This window comes from Salmo salar, chromosome ssa24 (assembly GCF_905237065.1).
Source record: "Salmo salar chromosome ssa24, Ssal_v3.1, whole genome shotgun sequence".
NCBI lineage: Eukaryota > Metazoa > Chordata > Actinopteri > Salmoniformes > Salmonidae > Salmo > Salmo salar.
Window position 1 is genome coordinate 43,765,288 of NC_059465.1, and position 16,463 is coordinate 43,781,750.

The 16,463-nt window shown below is 45.0% G+C and overlaps 1 protein-coding gene across 3 annotated transcripts in view; it reads right to left on the reverse strand.

Moving 5' to 3' along the window:
* Positions 1 to 10,869, reverse strand: part of LOC106585937 (sodium-dependent phosphate transporter 2) — a 120,923-nt gene extending 110,054 nt beyond the window's left edge. Inside the window, exon 1 of one of the 3 annotated variants that reach the window (XM_045707000.1) lies at positions 10,344 to 10,869. The gene's annotated coding sequence lies outside the window, so the exon portion shown is untranslated. The remainder of the gene's footprint in view (positions 1 to 10,343) is intronic. The other 2 variants (XM_045706999.1, XM_045707001.1) reach the window with 2 other exon arrangements.
* Between the last annotated feature and the right edge of the window lie 5,594 nt (positions 10,870 to 16,463).

The following is a 16,463-nucleotide window of genomic DNA, read 5'->3' on the forward strand; positions in this document are numbered from 1 at the left end:
ACAGGTGTGCCAAGCTTGTAGTGTCATACCCAAGAAGACTCAATGCTGTAATCGCTGACAAAAGGTGCTTCAACAAAGTACTGAGTAAAAGGTCTGAATACTTATGTAAATGTGATATTTCAATTATTTATTTATTTTATAAATTCGTCATTTTAGAGAATTTGGCAGTACATTCAAATCGCCCTAACAACCGCAGACCACATGTAGCCACGCCAGCCCAGGACCTCCACAACCGGCTTCTTCATTTGCGGTATCGTCTGAGACCAGCCACCTGGACAGCTGATGAAACTGGGTTTGCACAACTGAATAATTTCTGCAGAAACCGTCTCAGGGAAGCTAATCTGTGTGCTCGTCATCCTCACCAGGGTCTTGACTTGACTGCAGTTCTGGCGTCGTAACCAACTTCAGTGCGCAAATGCTCACCTTTCGATGGCCACCAGCAAAGCTAGAGAAGTGTACTCTTCACGGATGAATCCCGGTTCCACTTTACCGGGCATATGGCGTGTATGGCGTCATGTGGGCGAGCGGTTTGCTGATGACAACGTTGTGAACAGAGTCCCCCATGGTGGGGTTATGGTATGGGCAGGCATAAGTTATGGACAACGAACACAATTGCATTTTATCGATGGCAATTTGAATGCACAGAGATACCGTGACGAGGCCCATTATCGTGCCATTCATCTGTTTCAGCATGATAATGCACGGCCCCATGTCAGATCTGTACACAATTCCTGGAAGCTGAAAACATCCCAGTTATCGGTCTGCATACTCAGACATATCACTCATTGAGCATGTTTGGGATGCTCTGGATCAACGTGTACGACATCATATTCCAGTTCCCACCAATATTCAGCAACTTTGCACAGTCATTGAAGAGGAGTGGGACAACATTCCACAGGCCACAATCACCAGCCTGATCAACTCTATGCAAAGAAGATGTGTCGCATTGCATAAGGCAAATGGTGGTCACACCAGATACTGACTGGTTTTCTGATCCACGCCCCTACATTTTTTTTTAAAGGTATCTGTGACCAAGATATCCATATCTGTATTCCCAGTCATGTGAAATCCATTGACTTCCTAATGCATTTATTGCAATTGACTGATTTCCTTACATGAAGTGTAAATCAGTAAAATCTATTAAATGATTGCATGTTGCATTTATATTGTTGTTCAGTATACATAGGGCAGCAGTCTCTAAGGTGCAGGGTAGAGTACCTGGTGGTAGCTGGCTAGAACAGTGACTAAGGCTAGTGGTGACTGTTTAACAATCTGATGGCCTGGAGATAGAAGCTGTTCCTTAGTCTCTCAGTCCCAGCTTTGATGCTTTGGGGTTTTGTAATGATTTACATATCATGTAAATTTACATCATGTCATGTAAATTTACATCATTCACTATGTCATTGGCGATGAAGTGAGGATTTCAGAGCTGTGTCCCAGATGGCACCATATTCCCTATAGTGCAAACAGACGAAAAGTAAATAGTGGACCGAAGTTTTAGTTGTTAGGGTCACTGAATATTGATGAAAATAGTGATGTGCAATACTAACTAGAGGTCGACCGATTAATCGGCCGATTTAATTAGGGCCGATTTCAAGTTTTCATAACAATCGGTAATCGGTATTTTTGGACACCGATTTGCCGATTTATTTTTATACACTTTAATTTAACTAAGCAAGTCAGTTAAGAACACATTCTTATTTTCAATGACGGCCTAGGAACGGTGGGTTAACTGCCTTGTTCAGGGGCAGAACGACAAATTTTTACCTTGTCAGCTAGGGGATTTGTTTTTGCAACCTTCCGGTTACTAGTCCAACGCTCTAACCTACATTGCACTCCACGAGAAGCCTGCGTGGCAGGCTGACTACCTGTTACCCGAGGGCAGCAAGAAGCCAAGGTAAGTTGCTAGCTAGCATTAAACTTATCTTATAAAAAACGATCAATCTTAACATAATCACTAGTTAACTACACATGGTTGATGATATTACTAGTTTATCTAGCGTGTCCTGCGTTGCATATAATCGATGCGGTGCCTGTTAATTTATCATCGAATCACAGCCTACTTCGAAAAAACGGGTGATGATTTAACAAGCGCATTTGCGAGAAAAGCACTGTTGTTGCACCAATGTACCTAACCATAAACATCAATGCCTTTCTTTAAAATCAATACACAAGTATATATTTTTAAACCAGCATATTTAGTTAATATTGCCTGCTAACATGAAATTGTGTCACATCTCTAGCGTTCATTGCACGCAGAGTCAGGGTATATGCAACAGTTTGTGCCGCCTGGCTCGTTGCGAACTAATTTGCCAGAATTTTACGAAATTATGACATAACATTGAAGGTTGTGCAATGTAACAGGAATATTTAGACTTATGGATGCCACCCGTTAGATAAAACGGGTGATGATTTAACAAGCGCATTTGAGATAAAAAGCACTGTCATTGCACCAGTGTACCTAACCATAAACATCAACGCCTTTCTTAAAATCAATACACAAGTATATATTTTTAAACCTGCATATTTAGTTAATATTGCCTGCTAACCTGAATTTCTTATAACTAGGGAAATTGTGTCACTTCTCTTGCATTCCGTGCAAGTAGTCAGGGTATATGCAGCAGTTTGGGCCGCCTGGCTCATTGCGAACTGGGTGAAGTCCATTTATTCCTAACAAAGGCCGTAATTAATTATGACATAACATTGAAGGTTGACCAATGTAACAGCAATATTTAGACTTAGGGATGCCATCCGTTAGATAAAATACGGAACGGTTCTCTATTTCACTGAAAATAATAAACGTTCTGTTTTCGAAATGATAATTTCCGGATTCGACCATTTTAATGACCAAAGGCTCGTATTTCTGTGTGTTATTATGTTATAATTAAGTCTGTGATTTGATAGAGCAGTCTGACTGAGCGATGGTAGGCACCAGCAGGCTCGTAAGCATTCATGCAAACAGCACTTTCGTGCGTTTGCCAGCAGCTCTTCGCAATGCTCCAAGCATTGTGCTGTTTATGACTTCCAGCCTATCGACTCCCAAGATTAGGCTGGTGTAACCGATGTGAAATGGCTAGCTAGTTAGTGGGGTGTGCGCTAATAGCTTTTCAAACGTCACTTGTTCTGAGACCTGGAGTAGTTGTTCCCCTTGCTCTGCATGGGTAACGCTGCTTCGAGGGTGGCTGTTGTCGATGTGTTCCTGGTAAGAGCCCAGGTAGGAGCGAGGAGAGGGACGGAAGCTATACTGTTACACTGGCAATACTATAGTGCCTATAAGAACATCCAATAGTCAAAGGTATATGATAGTCCTATAATAACTACAACCTAAAACTTCTTAACTGGGAATATTGAAGACTCATGTTAAAAGGAACCACCAGCTTTCATATGTTCTCATGTTCTGAGCAAGGAACTTAAATGTTAGCTTTTTTACATGGCACATATTGCACTTTTACTTTCTTCTCCAACACTTTGTTTTTGCATTATTTAAACCAAATTGAACATGTTTCATTATTTATTTGAGGCTAAATTGATTTTATTGATGTATTATATTAAGTTAAAATAAGTGTTCATTCACAAATTACAAATAAATTAATAATAACAAATTTAAACAAATGTAAAAAAAAAAAAAAAAATATTTTTTATTTTTATTTAAAAAAATATAATAATAGATATATATATATTTTTTTTTATAAAATAGATTTATTTTAAATCGTCCGATTAATCGCTATCGGATTTTGTTGGTCCTCCGATAATCGGTATCAGCGTTGAAAAATCGTAATCGGTCGACCTCTAATACTAACAAGCGACAACGCAATGAAAAAAAATACAAGGTCCGGTAACTTTCCGGACTTACTTGGGACAACCCAGATCTGAGGCTAGTTGTTCTGCATAGACGCATAAACAATCCCATCCACAGACTTTGTGTGTTGAATCTACAGGTATGCAGCGAGAATTTCTCCCATGATGAGTTCTTTAAACCCCCACGAAGAAGAAAAGTAAATTGGTACAAGAACATATTTGAAGCAACAACAAAAAAAGGTGTACCAACCGAAATCGAGGTAAGAGATCAAATTTTATTTGTCACATGCGCCGAATACAACAGGTGTAGACCTTGCTAATCAATTTATAACATTTTTGACATGCGTTTTTCTGGATTTTTTTGTTGTTATTCTGTCTCTCACTGTTCAAATAAACCTACCATTAAAATTATAGACTGATCATTTCTTTGTCAGTGGGCAAACGTACAAAATCAGCAGGGGATCAAATACTTTTTTCCCCCTCACTGTAAAAAGGGCTTTATAAATCAATTTGATTGATTGATTATGGAGCACAATGAAAAACGACAAGACAGGCAACCACTGATGCTGTTAAAATGGGATGGTTTTGCAATGGACAATTGATGTATTCTATAAAAGGCAATGGTGACTGGAGAAGCAATGTCTAGGGCTAGGGAGAAGCTAATCACATTGTCATTCTTTTCAAGTCTTTGTAGGCTTGGTGGAAGTTACAAAATGTATCTCTTGTGCCAGTACTGCTTGTTACTGTCAATGTGCAAAATCCTATTTCAGTACGGCTAGACAGCAGGCAGTCTTCAATAAATCATATGCAGAAATATTGAAAATTATTACTTGCTCATTGCAAATTTTTCCTCAGGAACACCCAGGAACGGTATGGTTTTTCCAAAAACAAAAGCCTGAGTTGCTAAGCAATTTTTTTTTTTTTACGACACAACAAAAGACCTTCTGGTTGGACCTGCTTGAGCAGGCCTGGGCAATTATTTTCAATGGAGGGCCACATTAGACTATATTTTTTGCCACCATGGGCCAGAATCATATTACAGGATTATACATCATGTGTATGACTGTGTTGACAGATATATCTACTGTAAATCACATCCAGATATGCTACTTATTTTACTTTTTTAACATGCACAGAAATAAACCACATCCATGTTTTCCTTTTGGTAGGTAGTTTCATTTTTAAACACGCAATGAACTACACGGAGGGAAATGTACACTGTGTATTCGGCACCACAGACAGAACTCTTGTTAACGGGTATGCACAAAAACACAAGAAAGAGAGAGAGCTCAACATTACATTTAAACTACTCAATCAGTGTGAGGAGTGAAGTCTCTGATGGGTATCGACTAGAGCAGTGAAGTCAGGTATAGTTTCTGATGTCGCTATGAGCAGGATTGCTGAGAGGTGAGAGTCAGTACATTACATTACATTTAAGTCATTTAGCAGACGCTCTTATCCAGAGCGACTTACAAATTGGTGGATTCACCTTATGATGTCCAGTGTAACAACCACTATACAATAGTGCATCTAAATCTTTTAAGGGGGGGGGGGTTAGAAGGATTACTTTATCCTATCCTAGGTATGATCTGTGCCTTAACTTGTTATATTTCATCACTGAAAATGTCTGTACACATATATAGGTTGACCCAAACAGTACAAACATCTTCTGAGCATGACTCCTAATCCTTTGAAAGTTTTGTTCATTGAGAGATTAATAGAACGTCGTCAGTGACATTGAGAGAACTATTCAAAACAATCACTGCATCAGACTGAAGATCGATAAGCTCAAGTTGCAGGTCAGTGGGAGCGTTATCCACATTGAAGGTGAAAGGAGAGGAAACCAACAGCATGTCATTTTCCAACACTTTGAAATCCTCAAAACGATGAGAAAACTCACCGTTCAAAAGCAAGCTGCAGCGACTTCTCCCGCTGGTCATCTGATAGGGAACAGACTGGTAGTGTTGGAAGGTGGGTGAGATTGTTCTCATCTGATAGGGAACAGACTGGTAGTGTTGGAAGGTGGGTGAGATTGTTCTCATCTGATAGGGAACAGACTAGTAGTGTTGGAAGGTGGGTGAGATTGTTCTCATCTGATAGGGAACAGACTAGTAGTGTTGGAAGGTGGGTGAGATTGTTCTCATCTGATAGGGAACAGACTGGTAGTGTTGGAAGGTGGGTGAGATTGTTCTCATCTGATAGGGAACAGACTAGTAGTGTGGGAAGGTGGGTGAGATTGTTCTCATCTGATAGGGAACAGACTAGTAGTGTGGGAAAGTGAGTGAGATTGTTGGCTTCTACTTGGCGGGTCAGGAGGAGTAATTTTCCCTTGAAGGCTTTGACAAGGCTGTACATCTGATGTGCAAAAAGGCCTTTCCCTTGTAGTTTGAAATTCAGTTCATTTCATGAGGGCCATGATGTCCACGGCGAAGGCAAAATCAGCCAACCATTCTTTATCTTGCAGTTGAGTGAAATCCACATATTTTTCCTTTCATTTTCAAAAACTCAGCAATCTCCGACTTCAGGTCCCACACCCTTTTTAAGCACCTTCCCCAAACTCAGCCATCTCATGTTTGTGTGGTAGGGGAGATCTGCATGACCCGACTCTGTGTCTTCCAACAATGAGACAAACTGCCTGTGGTTTAAAAATTTTGCTCTTATGACATTTACCACTTTAGTGACTGTATCCACAACATGGCTCATTTTCAGAACACATTTACAGAGCACCTCCGGATGAATAATGCAATGCAGGAAAATAATTTTCTGATCTGGGTTCAGCTCAGCTACTTGATCTTATATCCTTTTCAAAAGGCCAATGTTTTTTTTCCTGTCAAGTTTCGGCACCCATCAGGGGTCACACTGGATAACTTCTCAAAACAGCTTTGTCACACACTTATGAACCTCCTCCAATAAATCGTTCCCTGTGGTTGTGCTCTTCATTGACTGCACTGAAGCAAGCTCCTCTGTAATTTCAAAGTCTGGGGTTCTGGGATTCTGGGGTTCTGGGATTCTGGGGTTCTGGGGTTCTGGGATTCTGGGGTTCTGGGGTTCTGGGATTCTGGGGTTCTGGGGTTCTGGGGTTCTGGGGTTCTGGGGTTCTGGGGTTCTGGGATTCTGGGGTTCTGGGGTTATGCCTCGTAAGAATATAAACAACTGCACCATGTCATGTGCATCACTGCTCTCATCCAGGGCCAAGGAGAAATAGGTGAAATCCTTTACTTTGTCTTTCAACTGTTGTTCCATATTCTCTGCGATGTCCTCAACACACAGTGTCACTGTTCGTCTTGACAGGGAAACATTTTCAAAATGCTCTTTCTTGTCGGGGCAAAGTATTGCTGCAGAGGTTTAGCAATTTTGTGGGACAGTACATAGCTAGCTCTCACAATTCCGTCGTTTGCTGAATGCAGTTTTGTGAAAAGTCACTTGCTGCTTTTGCAACTGAGAAAATATGGAACAGTTCCTCATTTCACTGAAAGAAAAAATGTTTTGTTTTCGAGATGATAGTTTCCGGATTCGACCATATTAATGACCTAAGGCTCGTATTTCTGTGTGTTTATTATATTATAATTAAGTCTATGATTTGATATTTGATAGAGCAGTCTGACTGAGCAGTGGTAGGCACCAGCAGGCTCGTAAGCATTCATTCAAACAGCACTTTCGTGCGTTTGCCAGCAGCTCTTCATTGCGCTGTTTATGACTTCAAGCCTTCAACTCCCAAGATTAGGCTGGTGTAACCGATGTGAAATGGCTAGCTAGTTAGCGGGTGTGCGCTAATAGCGTTTCAAACGTCACTCGTTCTGAGACTTGGAGTAGTTGTTCCCCTTGCTCTGCATGGGTAACGCTGCTTCGAGGGTGGCTGTTGTCGATGTGTTCCTGGTTTGAGCCCAGGTAGGAGCGAGGAGAGGGACGGAAGCTATACTGTTACACTGGCAATACTAAAGTGCCTATAAGAACATCCAATAGTCAAAGGAATATGAAATACAAATCGTATAGAGAGAAATAGTCCTATAATTCCTATAATAACTACAACTTAAAACATCTTACCTGGGAATATTGAAGACTAATGTTAAAAGGAACCACCAGCTTTCATATGTTCTCATGTTCTGAGCAAGGCACTTAAATGTTAGCTTTTTTACATGGCACATATTGCACTTTTACTTTCTTCTCCAACACTTTGTTTTTGCATTATTTAAACCAAATTGAACATGTTTCATTATTTATTTGAGGCTAAATTGATTTTATTGATGTATTATATTAAGTTAAAATAAGTGTTCATTCAGTATTGTTGTAATTGTCATTATTACAAATAAAAAATAAAGGGAAAAAAATCGGCCGATTAATCGGTACCGGGGGTTTTTGGCCATCCAATAATCGGTATCGGTATCTGCGTTGAAAAATCATAAAATCGGTCGACCTCTAGTGGACACATGCTCATAGAAAATCTCACAAAAAAATCATGGGATTAAAAACGGAGTTGGTTCCCCTTTGCTGCAAAAACAGCCTCCACTCTTCTGGGAAGGCTTTCTACTAGATGTTGGTACATTGCTGCTATAACAGCCTCCACTCTTCTGGAAAGGCTTTCCACTAGATGTTGGAACATTGCTGCTATAACAGCCTCCACTCTTCTGGAAAGGCTTTCCACTAGATGTTGGAACATTGCTGCGAGGACTTGCATCCGTTCGGCCACAAGAGCATTACTGAGGTCAGGCACTGATGTTGGGCGATTAGGCCCAGTTCGCAGTCGGCGTTCCAATTCATCTCAAAGGTGTTCGATGGGGTTGAGGTCAGCTCTCTGTGAAGGCCAGTCAAGTTCTTCCACACCGATCGACAAACCATTTTTGTATGGACTTCGCTTTGTGCACAGGGCATTGTCATGCTGAAACAGGAAAGGTCCTTCCCCAAACTGTTGCCACAAAGTTGTAACCACAGAATCATTTAGAATGGCATTGTATGCTGTAGCGTTAAGATTTCCCTTCTCTGGAACGAAGGGGCCCGAACCATGAACAACAGCCCCAGACCATTATTCCTCCTCTACCAAACTTTACAGTTGGCACTATGCATGCTGGTGAAGCGTGATTCATCACTCCAGAGAACGCGTTTCCACTCTATCTTTACTCCACTCCAGCCGACGCTTGGCATTGCGCATGGTGATCTTAGGCTTGTGTGCGGCTGCTCGGCCATGGAAACCCATTTCATAAAGCTCCCGACAAACAGTTCTTGTGCTGACGTTGCTTCCAGAGACAGTTTGGAACTCAGTAGTGAGTAATGCAACCGAGGACAGACAATTTTTTTCACGCTTCAGCACTTACTGGTCCTGTTCTGTGAGCTTGTGTGGCCTACCACCTCACGGCTGAGTCATTGTTGCTCCTAGACATTTCCAATTCACAATAATAGCACTTAGTTGACCGGGGCAACTCTGACAAACTGACTTGTTATAAAAAGGTGGAATCCTATGACGGTGTCACGTTGAAAGTCACTGAGCTCTTCAGTAAGGCCATTCTACTGCCAATGTTTGTCTATGGAGATTGCATGATTTTATACACCTGTATTTATTGTCAATCATTCTTGAATTAGAATTTTTTTCTTTTTCAATAGTCTACTCTATTGCGCTATACATCACATTAAATTACCAGATTGGATTATTTATTTTTTTTTAAATCAAGAATAAAGGAAACTGTCACAAGTTATACTTCCCATTGTGTTTCATTCTTCATGGTTATAACAACATTGTAACATCTGCATTCTTTTTAAGAAAAATAGTGTCGTTTTTCGAATGGAAATGAAGCTCAGGCCTCGAGCCTGCACAAGTGCCTAGGACAATTTGGTTAAGTACTGTTATTCCTTATCCAATTCATGTTTTATTTCCTTATGTTTTTTCGTTTGCTCGACTCACTTTTCTGGAGGGGGGGGATCCGTTAAACAGTGAATACATTTTGTCTGGTCTAATGTCAAAATAATTCTATATTTTGATTTAGGATGTGAGGAAATGACGCACACTGGTGATTTTTACAACAATTACATTTTTCACTACTTTAATAACCATGGAGTTGATAAAAACGGTTTCCTATACAGTAGAACCAGGCGCTGTAGACTACAGCTCCATCGTGACTACTACCAACAACTAGACTATCTATATTGTATCCAACAGCATTCACCCTGACTGTGTTCACAACTATCTATCCATGCCATTCAGACAACTGTACTACCAACAACTAGACTATCAATCCATGCTGTAAACGACGTTTCCCCCATTTCTAATGTGTCAGACTCCGTCTCGTTTCTACCAATGTATCAACATGATTAGTCCCCTGTAATGCGCGACTCCCGAGTACATGTGCAACATTGTGTCTAATAACGGTGTTAAAATAATCATTTTCTACGCCATGTTGTTGTTGACACTTACCGGGCCCGGTTCTTTCTCCCGAGTGCAGGGCATTCGCCTCATATCTATATGGATGGATATGGTTCAGATCGTTTGCCCTTGGGAGAGAGAGAAAACACGCGATACACATCGGGCACACACAGAGTAACAGAAATATACTTACAAGAGCGAAACACGACACCGTTCAACAACTCTCCTTTTCCCAGAACCGAACGTCTGGTTGTCGCCCAGTGGCTTTTAGAAGCGCCGTCAAAAAATGTCCAGATTCCGACACTCTCTCTCTCTCTCTCTCTCTCCCTCTCTCTCTCAGTCCTGTATGTCCCCGCTGCTCTGCTCTGCTCTGTCTCGACCGAGTCAAACAACCATGTTCCCTGGAATCTCTGTTTCTCATCCGGGCGCTTCGGGGACGCGCGTCGCTGGCTGGCTGGCTCACTATGGATGATGAGGAAACGCGTGGACGTGCGTCGCTGGCTGGCTCACTATGGATGATGAGGAAACGCGTGGACGTGCGTCGCTGGCTGGCTCACTATGGATGATGAGGGAACACACGTGGACGTGCGTCGCTGGCTGGCTCACTATGGATGATGAGGGAACACGCGTGGACGTGCGTTTCCTCTGCCCAGGCGTTGCTGACGCATGCCAAGTCTTCCAATGCCTGAATATGTCCTGATCCCCATAATATGTTATAGCGATCTGTCAGTCGTTGGCTGACGCATTCTACGTCTGAGCAGGGGAGGCTACCAGTGTGGGCGGAAAAGGTGTTTACTGGGTTTCCATGTAACCTTTTTTCTGTGAGTAAAGTAGGATGAAAAATGTAATGACAGGCCTAATTCAAATTCCAAATTTGTCAGTAAACTTTCCAAATGTTGACGAAGCAAAAATATGTTAGATAAGGTGGGATCCTTTTGTGTCGGTACAATTAATAATGGGAGAAATGGCGGTGGAAACGCTTTTATGCGCAAATATTTATAACCATCATATTGAGGTAAACTTGGGAGTCAGGCGATGCCATGTTGTGTGGTCCTCCCCACTACGACTCGCAAAGCATGCAGTTTATTAGGCTACAGATTAAATACATTATGATGAATTTCACAGGCTGGTGAAAGTGCAAGGTGATGAGTTTAATGCTCCTTTCCAAAAAAATATTAAAGGTCAAATTCTGGTGACATGATATTTTTATTATATATCTTTATTCAACTAGGCAAGTCAGTTAAGAACAAATTATTATTTTCAGTGACTGCCTAGGAACAGTGGGTTAACTGCCTTGTTCAGGGGCAGAACGACAGATCTAGCAACCGATCAGTTACTAGTCCAACGCTCTAACCACTAGGCTACCTGCTGGTTACTGGTCCAACACTCTAACCACTAGGCTACCTGCTGGTTACTGGTCCAACACTCTAACCACTAGGCTACCTGCTGGTTACTGGTCCAACGCTCTAACCACTAGGCTACTTGCTGGTTACTGTCCCAACGCTCTAACCACTAGGCTACCTGCTGGTTACTAGTCCAACGCTCTAACCACTAGGCTACCTGCTGGTTACTGTCCCAACGCTCTAACCACTAGGCTACCTGCTGGTTACTGGTCCAACACTCTAACCACTAGGCTACCTGCTGGTTACTGGCCCAACGCTCTAACCACTAGGCTACCCTGCTGGTTACTGTCCCAACTCTCTAACCACTAGGCTACCTGCTGGTTACTGGCCCAACGCTCTAACCACTAGGTTACCTGCTGGTTACTGTCCCAACGCTCTAACCACTAGGCTACCTGCTGGTTACTGGCCCAACGCTCTAACCACTAGGCTACCTGCTGGTTACTGTCCCAACACTCTAACCACTAGGCTACCTGCTGGTTACTGGTCCAACGCTCTAACCACTAGACTACCTGCTGGTTACTGGTCCAACGCTCGAACCACTAGGCTACCTGCTGGTTACTGTCCCAACGCTCTAACCACTAGGCTACCTGCTGGTTACTGTCCCAACGCTCTAACCACTAGGCTACCTGCTGGTTACTGGTCCAACGCTCTAACCACTAGGCTACCTGCTGGTTACTGGCCCAACGCTCTAACCACTAGGCTACCTGCTGGTTACTGGTCCAACGCTCTAACCACTAGGCTACCTGCTGGTTACTGGTCCAACACTCTAACCACTAGGCTACCTGCTGGTTACTGGTCCAACGCTCTAACCACTAGGCTACCTGCTGGTTACTGGTCCAACGCTCTAACCACTAGGCTACCTGCTGGTTACTGGCCCAACGCTCTAACCACTAGGCTACCTGCTGGTTACTGGTCCAACGCTCTAACCACTAGGCTACCTGCTGGTTACTGGTCCAACGCTCTAACCACTAGGCTACCTGCTGGTTACTGGTCCAACACTCTAACCACTAGGCTACCTGCTGGTTACTGGCCCAACGCTCTAACCACTAGACTACCTGCTGGTTACTGGTCCAACACTCTAACCGCTAGGCTACCTGCTGGTTACTGGCCCAACGCTCTAACCACTAGGCTACCTGCTGGTTACTGTCCCAACGCTCTAACCACTAGGCTACCTGCTGGTTACTGGTCCAACGCTCTAACCACTAGACTACCTGCTGGTTACTGGTCCAACGCTCTAACCACTAGGCTACCTGCTGGTTACTGTCCCAACGCTCTAACCACTAGGTTACCTGCTGGTTACTGTCCCAACGCTCTAACCACTAGGCTACCTGCTGGTTACTGGTCCAACGCTCTAACCACTAGGCTACCTGCTGGTTACTAGTCCAACACTCTAACCACTAGGCTACCTGCTGGTTACTGGCCCAACGCTCTAACCACTAGGCTACCTGCTGGTTACTGGTCCAACGCTCTAACCACTAGGCTACCTGCTGGTTACTGGTCCAACGCTCTAACCACTAGTCTACCTGCTGGTTACTGGTCCAACGCTCTAACCACTAGGCTACCTGCTGGTTACTAGTCCAACGCTCTAACCACTAGGCTACCTGCTGGTTACTGGCCCAACGCTCAAACCACTAGGCTACCTGCTGGTTACTAGTCCAACGCTCTAACCACTAGGCTACCTGCTGGTTACTAGTCCAACGCTCTAACCACTAGGCTACCTGCTGGTTACTGGTCCAATGCTCTAACCACTAGGCTACCTGCTGGTTACTGGTCCAACACTCTAACCACTAGGCTACCTGCTGGTTACTGGTCCAACACTCTAACCACTAGGCTACCTGCTGGTTACTGGTCCAACGCTCTAACCACTAGGCTACCTGCTGGTTACTGTCCCAACGCTCTAACCACTAGGCTACCTGCTGGTTACTAGTCCAACGCTCTAACCACTAGGCTACCTGCTGGTTACTGTCCCAACGCTCTAACCACTAGGCTACCTGCTGGTTACTAGTCCAACGCTCTAACCACTAGGCTACCTGCTGGTTACTGGCCCAACGCTCTAACCACTAGGCTACCCTGCTGGTTACTGTCCCAACGCTCTAACCACTAGGCTACCTGCTGGTTACTGGCCCAACGCTCTAACCACTAGGCTACCTGCTGGTTACTGTCCCAACGCTCTAACCACTAGGCTACCTGCTGGTTACTAGTCCAACGCTCTAACCACTAGACTACCTGCTGGTTACTAGTCCAACGCTCGAACCACTAGGCTACCTGCTGGTTACTGTCCCAACGCTCTAACCACTAGGCTACCTGCTGGTTACTGTCCCAACGCTCTAACCACTAGGCTACCTGCTGGTTACTAGTCCAACGCTCTAACCACTAGGCTACCTGCTGGTTACTGGCCCAACGCTCTAACCACTAGGCTACCTGCTGGTTACTAGTCCAACGCTCTAACCACTAGGCTACCTGCTGGTTACTGGTCCAACGCTCTAACCACTAGGCTACCTGCTGGTTACTGGTCCAACGCTCTAACCACTAGGCTACCTGCTGGTTACTGGTCCAACGCTCTAACCACTAGGCTACCTGCTGGTTACTGGCCCAACGCTCTAACCACTAGGCTACCTGCTGGTTACTGGTCCAACGCTCTAACCACTAGGCTACCTGCTGGTTACTGGTCCAACGCTCTAACCACTAGGCTACCTGCTGGTTACTGGTCCAACACTCTAACCACTAGGCTACCTGCTGGTTACTGGCCCAACGCTCTAACCACTAGACTACCTGCTGGTTACTGGTCCAACACTCTAACGACTAGGCTACCTGCTGGTTACTGGCCCAACGCTCTAACCACTAGGCTACCTGCTGGTTACTGGTCCAACGCTCTAACCACTAGGCTACCTGCTGGTTACTGGTCCAACGCTCTAACCACTAGACTACCTGCTGGTTACTGGTCCAACGCTCTAACCACTAGGCTACCTGCTGGTTACTGGCCCAACGCTCTAACCACTAGGCTACCTGCTGGTTACTGTCCCAACGCTCTAACCACTAGGCTACCTGCTGGTTACTGGTCCAACGCTCTAACCACTAGCCTACCTGCTGGTTACTGGTCCAACACTCTAACCACTAGGCTACCTGCTGGTTACTGGCCCAACTCTCTAACCACTAGGCTACCTGCTGGTTACTGGTCCAACGCTCTAACCACTAGGCTACCTGCTGGTTACTGGTCCAACGCTCTAACCACTAGACTACCTGCTGGTTACTGGTCCAACGCTCTAACCACTAGGCTACCTGCTGGTTACTGGTCCAACGCTCTAACCACTAGGCTACCTGCTGGTTACTGGCCCAACGCTCAAACCACTAGGCTACCTGCTGGTTACTAGTCCAACGCTCTAACCACTAGGCTACCTGCTGGTTACTGGTCCAACGCTCTAACCACTAGGCTACCTGCTGGTTACTGGTCCAATGCTCTAACCACTAGGCTACCTGCTGGTTACTGGTCCAACACTCTAACCACTAGGCTACCTGCTGGTTACTGGCCCAACGCTCTAACCGCTAGACTACCTGCTGGTTACTAGTCCAACGCTCTAACCACTTGGCTACCTGCTGGTTACTGGCCCAACACTCTAACCACTAGGCTACCTGCTGGTTACTGGCCCAACACTCTAACCACTAGGCTACCTGCTGGTTACTGGCCCAACGCTCTAACCACTAGGCTACCTGCTGGTTACTGGTCCAACGCTCTAACCACTAGGCTACCTGCTGGTTACTGTCCCAACGCTCTAACCACTAGGCTACCTGCTGGTTACTAGTCCAACGCTCTAACCACTAGGCTAACTGCTGGTTACTGGCCCAACGCTCTAACCACTAGGCTACCCTGCTGGTTACTGTCCCAACTCTCTAACCACTAGGCTACCTGCTGGTTACTGGCCCAACGCTCTAACCACTAGGCTACCTGCTGGTTACTGTCCCAACGCTCTAACCACTAGGCTACCTGCTGGTTACTGGCCCAACGCTCTAACCACTAGGCTACCTGCTGGTTACTGTCCCAACGCTCTAACCACTAGGCTACCTGCTGGTTACTAGTCCAACGCTCTAACCACTAGACTACCTGCTGGTTACTAGTCCAACGCTCGAACCACTAGGCTACCTGCTGGTTACTGTCCCAATGCTCTAACCACTAGGCTACCTGCTGGTTACTGTCCCAACGCTCTAACCACTAGGCTACCTGCTGGTTACTAGTCCAACGCTCTAACCACTAGGCTACCTGCTGGTTACTGGCCCAACGCTCTAACCACTAGGCTACCTGCTGGTTACTGGTCCAACGCTCTAACCACTAGGCTACCTGCTGGTTACTGGTCCAACGCTCTAACCACTAGGCTACCTGCTGGTTACTGGTCCAACGCTCTAACCACTAGGCTACCTGCTGGTTACTGGTCCAACGCTCTAACCACTAGGCTACCTGCTGGTTACTGGCCCAACGCTCTAACCACTAGGCTACCTGCTGGTTACTGGTCCAACGCTCTAACCACTAGGCTACCTGCTGGTTACTAGTCCAACGCTCTAACCACTAGGCTACCTGCTGGTTACTGGCCCAACGCTCTAACCACTAGGCTACCTGCTGGTTACTAGTCCAACGCTCTAACCACTAGGCTACCTGCTGGTTACTAGTCCAATGCTCTAACCACTAGGCTACCTGCTGGTTACTGGTCCAACACTCTAACCACTAGGCTACCTGCTGGTTACTGGCCCAACGCTCTAACCGCTAGACTACCTGCTGGTTACTAGTCCAACGCTCTAACCGCTAGGCTACCTGCTGGTTACTGGCCCAACGCTCTAACCACTAGGCTACCTGCTGGTTACTGTCCCAACACTCTAACCACTAGGCTACCTGCTGGTTACTAGTCCAACGCTCTAACCAC